The sequence below is a fragment of the Solenopsis invicta genome, chromosome 15, assembly GCF_016802725.1.
Source record: "Solenopsis invicta isolate M01_SB chromosome 15, UNIL_Sinv_3.0, whole genome shotgun sequence".
Lineage (NCBI taxonomy): Eukaryota > Metazoa > Arthropoda > Insecta > Hymenoptera > Formicidae > Solenopsis > Solenopsis invicta.
This window is the reverse complement of record NC_052678.1, coordinates 905,257-911,985: the sequence shown is the minus strand read 5'-3', so window position 1 is coordinate 911,985 and position 6,729 is coordinate 905,257. Positions and strand designations below refer to the sequence as shown.

Sequence of the window (6,729 nt, the reverse complement as noted above, 5' to 3'; positions counted from 1 at the left end):
GCATTGAATGCCATCCATAAAACTTGATGCTAGTTTGGACTAGTAATAATTAACAAAATAATAATAAAATTAATAAAATAAAGTTAATATTTACTTTATTAAGTTTAATAAAATAAATATAATTAATAAAATGATCTAATCCTGTGCAAGTTTTGTCTTTTTTCATAGTATCTTAAATCTTTTTGAACTTTTCCATAACATCTGGGTTATGAATTTTTACAGATGACTAATTATTACGTCGTTGTGTGCTCCAACTTTATTTTTTTGGTGCCACATTCATGGGTCAATATTGAAAAAAGAGAAGTAGTTTGGCCTGCAAAAAATGTTAAAATAGTAAAAAAGAAAATGCACTTTTTGTTGCCTATTGAAACATGGCAAATATATCATTTTAAGAAATGTTTGGCTCCTTTTGGTAAATAGAAATTTCTTTTTCAATATTACAATGTGTTGTATACTTTACGATATCTATGAATCAATTTTATTGTTTTGCAATAATAACTTTTTTTTATATATTTACATAGCTACTATTGAACTGGCAAATCAATTAAGTAGAAGAATATTGTGCTGATATTTCTACGGGTGATGATACTGATGCAATTATTCGCAACGTATGTGATGAACAACAACGAACTAAACGTATTTGTAAGAAGAAAAAGTTTCCTAACGGTACTTCTGATAGTGATTCATCAAATGATAGCATTGAAGAAAATGAGGGTAACAAAATTAAAATAATATATTAATAATTGCTATTCTATAAACTGCTTTGAAATATTCAATATTGTTAATTTCTTTTATTTAAATAGATACAGCTTGTGAAAAAACTACACAGAGATCGAAGAGCTCCACATTGCCTCCGAGCAATTACAAGAACGATAAAAATAAAGAAAACAGTGATATTCATGGTATGTGTTTTATATTAATGTAAACACTCATTTATTTACGTGAAACAATATTCCATTGTTTGTTATACACATACTTTTGAATAAAAAAAAGCAAACGAAAAAGTTAAAAAACAATTAAAATAATCTATGAATAAGTGCTGTATTATTAACTACTTTGAAATATTCAACATTGTTAATCTCTTTTATTCAAATAGATACAGCTTATAAGAAAGCTGCACAAAACTCCAAGAGTTCTCTATTGCCTCCAAGCAGCTACAAGAACGTGGATGAAAATAAAGAAAACAATGATATTCATGGTATGTGTAATTATTGTAAATAGTCATTTATATAAGTGAAACAGTATATTCTATTAAATTATACAGATATTTTTGAATAAGGGAAATCGAACGTAATTTTGTTCAAAATTAAAGTTAATCAATCCATTTTCTGTTTAATTTATATTGAAAATGTTATTACATCTATACAATTTAATTCCTTGTTGTTCATGTGTTAAAACAACTAATCGATTCGTACTTGAAATATATATTTTTGCATATTTATCAGATTTTTAAATACTTCATTCAACTTACACATTCTTATATTGTTTATAATTAAAGATAATTTACTTTGCAGAGAAGATAACTTTAAATACGTTGTCGAAATCCATTGTTCAAAAGCCTGCCACTTTGTGCAATATGGAAGTCCGAGCTTCGACATGTATGTATATGGTTTCTATAATATACTATTGGAATCATAAAAGCATGTGTTTATAATTGCATTAATGATTCTTCTTTTCCATAAAATCTTATATGAATTGAATTAGTTACACAAAAATTATTTACAATTAATTTTCATCTTTAGATAATTTGAATTTAAATAATATTGTGTAATATATGTATATAGTAAGCCGAAGATTATTTGCAGTTAAGAAATATATTCTTGTACAACGAATTAAATATTTTTTTTTAAACAAACATTTCTTAACCATTAAAAAAAACTGCAAATAACTGCAGAGATGATTACCTTAATAGTTAAAACGGTTTGATAATATTTAAGAAATATTTATTTCTTACAAAAAATTTCTAATATATTGCATTCTTTATATTGCATTTGTTTATTGCATTTGTTTCTATTGCTTTTGCTGTATATTGGATGTTATAACTAAAGTTGGTGTTTTGGAGAATGAGTTAATGCTTGTGGATACTGATGGCAATGATAAATTTTAAAACTCTTTAGTAATTATCTTTACATTCAATAAACCTGATACGCTTTTAAAAAAAAATATAAGGATTTGTATAATTATTGTACATTTGTTTTGCATATCTACATATGCAAAACAAATGTGCAATATATGAAGCAAGGAATAAATATAATTAATAGTAATTATACCAGTATAATTACAACTTTTAACAATATTTACTTGTATGTCATACCTATAATAAATTGCAACAAATTTATTTTCATCAAGAACACATAAGCTGTTGTATTATATAAAATTATATTTATTTCTTTTTGAAGTTCTTTAAACCTTATACTAATGAATATGTGCTTATGTTCTGTAATATTGCTTATAAGTTCTGTGTAATAGTACAAAAATTGAATATAATAAAATGTAAATAATAATTTAATTTTAAATTATTATTTATCCCTGGAAAATATTGAAACGCAAGTATAAGCTACTAATATTATGAAATTACTATTAATTAAAAAGCCATACAAGATTTCTAAAATTTAACATTAAATCAAAATGAGCAAAATTTCAACGTAAGCTTCGTAGTATACAAAATATTGAACTTCATATTATTAATTAATGTAATAATGGTAAGTTGTACGCAATAATATAAATATGTTATAATTATTTCTAAAACCACTGACGGAAAAAAAGTATAAAGTTTATCATAAGCAATTACTAAATAAAACAAATTTGATATTGCTACAAAATCGGTGAAACGACAAAAATCAGAATGAGGCAGTTGAAGGATCAAATTTTCCTGATTTTCCACTGACATCGATAGAACGATTGACAAATTTCGACGCTATTTTGACCGGTGCAGATCAAATTCAAAGAGATTTAGTGAGTTAAATAAAAAGTTATATATGTACAATCATGAAAACATTTATTAATAGTAATGATTTTTTGTTTATTTTTCTAGATTCGACGAATTCTGAGAATTGGGGGAAAGAATTCGAGACAGTTTACTCGAAATGTAATGCGGTGGCTAATTTCTGATAGACTTGCATTACAATTGTCGTGGTCGGGACAACGAAAAACAATAAAGTTTAAAGACTTTAAATTATGCACAGTCATTATCGGTACGTATAGTATATATTTAGCAATCCTTTAAATCTTTAGAGATAGAAAAGTTTCAATAATTAGTGCGCAAATCATAATTGTATTGTTATTTAAAATAGCATTCCCGAGAAAAAAAAATAAAAAACAACACCGTATTCGATTAGCTAATTCGGCCCGACTTTGAGTCAACGATTTATTCTTTTTAGTAGCATTTTTGCAGTTTATTGACTCTTTTGAAACTAAAAAGAACAAACAATAGATTCGGAAGGAAATCTACAAATTGTACAATACACTAACATATTTTTTCTTTTTTACAAGTACACGTAACAATACATTATATAGTGAACACAATATAATATAATAATTATCTCTCCTACTTTATTTGTATCAAAGATACTTTTGATATACTTCTGTCATAGTCATAAATTAATAAGGTTAACGATGTTTCATTTTTTGTACAGTTAATAATATATATGGTCAAGATTGATGAAATGTGAGAAAAATTTATTTTTCACACATTTTTTCTACATTTTATCGATCCTGATCATACTCTTCCATTTTTTACACTTTCCACCGATAGAACTATATAATAAGAATATATAATAAATTCAAAGTTATATTTTATTTCACTTTTATTAAACATATAAATCTTCTACTTCATCTCTAGTTTAGTTCTAGTTTTTGTGCTCTTTTAAACTAGTACTAGATACACGCAAAGATATCGATATAATTTTGTATCAAATAATACATTTAATTCCACCCAAATTTGATTCTTTCTATATAGTACACGACTTATTTGCATGTTTCAATTATAGAATACTTTAAAGTATTATATTTATAATATTGTATATACATACAATAAGTATTATACATTCTTTTAGAAACAATCGCTGCAAATACTTCCGACACGGTGAACAATATTGGACAAGTAATAAAGATTTGAGTACAACATGCCAGTGATAGAATAAAACAAAAAGAAAAATAATATTTCAAGATATACATGCGCGCGCGCACCCACACACACACACACACGCACACACACGCGCGCGCGCGCACGCACCCACGTACGCATACTTTATATTATATACTGTTATGCTATATATATTGTTTATGCTATTTACTTTATATCATACTTTTTATGTCATATATACTGTTATATAACTTTATTACATTGTATAATTTTATAAATTATGAAATAAAGATAAGAATTTAAATAATTTCTAATATTTTATTGTATCTAGTATTTCCTGCAAATAGCACAAAAAGTGTTCTCAATGAATCCTCAATAAATTCTTTAAAAGCTCAACAATTGGCTGTAAAAAGAATTCTTTAGGAAGAATGGATACTATATTATATATGATTCTCAATTTAACTCATTATGGATATAAAATGATTTCTTTTGGAATACATTGCTGAACTTTTTATGTATTATTATATGAACTCTTTTTTACTGATAACGATGAACTCTTTTCCCTGTTGTACTTAAGAACATAAAATGAATTCTTTCGTGATATTTTATGAAGATTAAAAAGAACTCATTGCTCTTTTAGCTGAGCTCAATGTGAACTTCTTAGGACTTCTTGGTGCCATCTGGGTATGTTATTCAAAATTCTAATAATTTTTATTCTTACAAATTTTTGTTGAAGGTTATCCATTTTTATCACACATACACACACACACACACACACACACACACACACACACAACAAGTAACCGGCGTAACCTACAAGCGTTGCGCATAAAATAAAAACTTGCAGATAAAATTTGGCGGCACGGACGTAAAACTGATCGGACCAATCACGAGCGTTCCGCCAATTTCGCATTGCGCACGTTCCGCATCCATGGGACTCCAGCCTAGGGGGTCAATCATGTAATTTCACGTGGAACTTTTCACGTTTCATTTTTCACTTTTCATTTTTTCATTTTTCACTCATAGAGAGTTCACGTGAATCTTTTCACGCACAGCGATTATGTATGGATAATGCGCGGAAGTTTAAGTTGCGTTCCGAAATTCACTTTTAGAGGCTCGAATTTGTCATCGCAACTATCAAGCGGTCGTGAAAAAGGTTTCTATCTGCTTTTATAGTATAACTTTTACTGTAAAAGTTTAATTATATAAAAAAAGAAATTGTAAAAAAATATATTCATAAATAAATAGCAATATTTTTTAGTTATATTGCATAAACTTAATTTACAAATATAATATATATTACATTTATTTTCGATGATCTATATATTGTAACAACTATTTTATTATGTAGTAATCTAATTCTAAAAATTACATTGTAATTTAATACAAACATTGTTTTTCAAAATTAACTTTAATTAAGTTTTATATTTATACAAATTTTAAAGTAAATTAATTTCATTAGTCATTAAATTTATCTTTGTTTAATTAAAAAATATTGAATAATTTAGAATACGGACCTTTATCAAAACTGAATTCTCCGCTCACACATGTATTTTCCAAATTTATAAGTTATAAACACTTACATGATTGATTAATATTCTATATATTTCACAAGACACACCTTTCTTATATCATTGTGTATCAAAACACGTTAAAGTATATTTTTATCTAAATTTGCATTTGATGAAACCTCATTCTATATAATTATTAAAATATCAACTTGTCAAATATAAATATCAAATCTAATTATATCATAAAAGCATTATTTTTATTTACGTACATTAGCTTATCCTGTTAACGCAATGCAATACCAAAAAAGTTAACCCCTTCAATAATACCTCTTCAAACTGTTACCACACTGTTACCACACTTTTATTCTAATTTCGAAATACATACAATTTATTAATTCCCTAAATTTTCACTTTTTCGCTATCACGGCTGATGGCGAAAAAGTTCACGTGAAAAAGTTCATATTTCCGCTCATGAGTGAGTTACATGATCCCGTGGAATCGTACATGATCGTGCAGTTCACGTGAAACTTTTCACTTTTCACGTTTCCGCCCTAGGGAAAATGTTACATGATCGACCCCTAGGTCTTGCATAACGATGTCCAAAATAATCGGAGATAATGGAGATCCTATAGGCGTGCCATGTGTTTGTAAAAGATGTTGCTAAATGTAAAGAATGTAGACGACATGACAAACTCCACAGCAAACAAAAATTCATCTATCGGGATTTTTATGTTTTTTCCAATGTAATCCCATCTATTTTTAATGGCCTCTATGGCTAGATTTATGAGCACATTTGTAAAAAGTGATGTAACATCTAAAGAAATTAAGATGTGTGAGTCTGGTATTATTATCCCTGTGAGTAAGCTATATAGATCAAAGCTATTGTTAACGTGGGACATCGAGTGAGGAATAGATATGATCTCGTGTAAAAAATTAGCTAAAGGATAGAGAACCGTGCCAAATTTTGTGTCTAAATTATCATTATTTATTTTAACCTTTGTAGTCTATCCAAATTATTGTTATGGTATCGGTTGACACTAAAATCCGCACACAAAGACACGCATTTACGAAACGTTGTCTCACTTGACTTACAAGTCTCACTTGACTTGTTAGCGTTACGGAACATCTGCATCA

The 6,729-nt window shown here is 27.3% G+C and overlaps 1 pseudogene; it reads left to right on the top strand.

Moving 5' to 3' along the window:
• Window positions 1-222: 222 nt before the first annotated feature.
• Window positions 223-3,290, top strand: LOC120359673 (annotated as a pseudogene).
• Window positions 3,291-6,729: the final 3,439 nt, after the last annotated feature.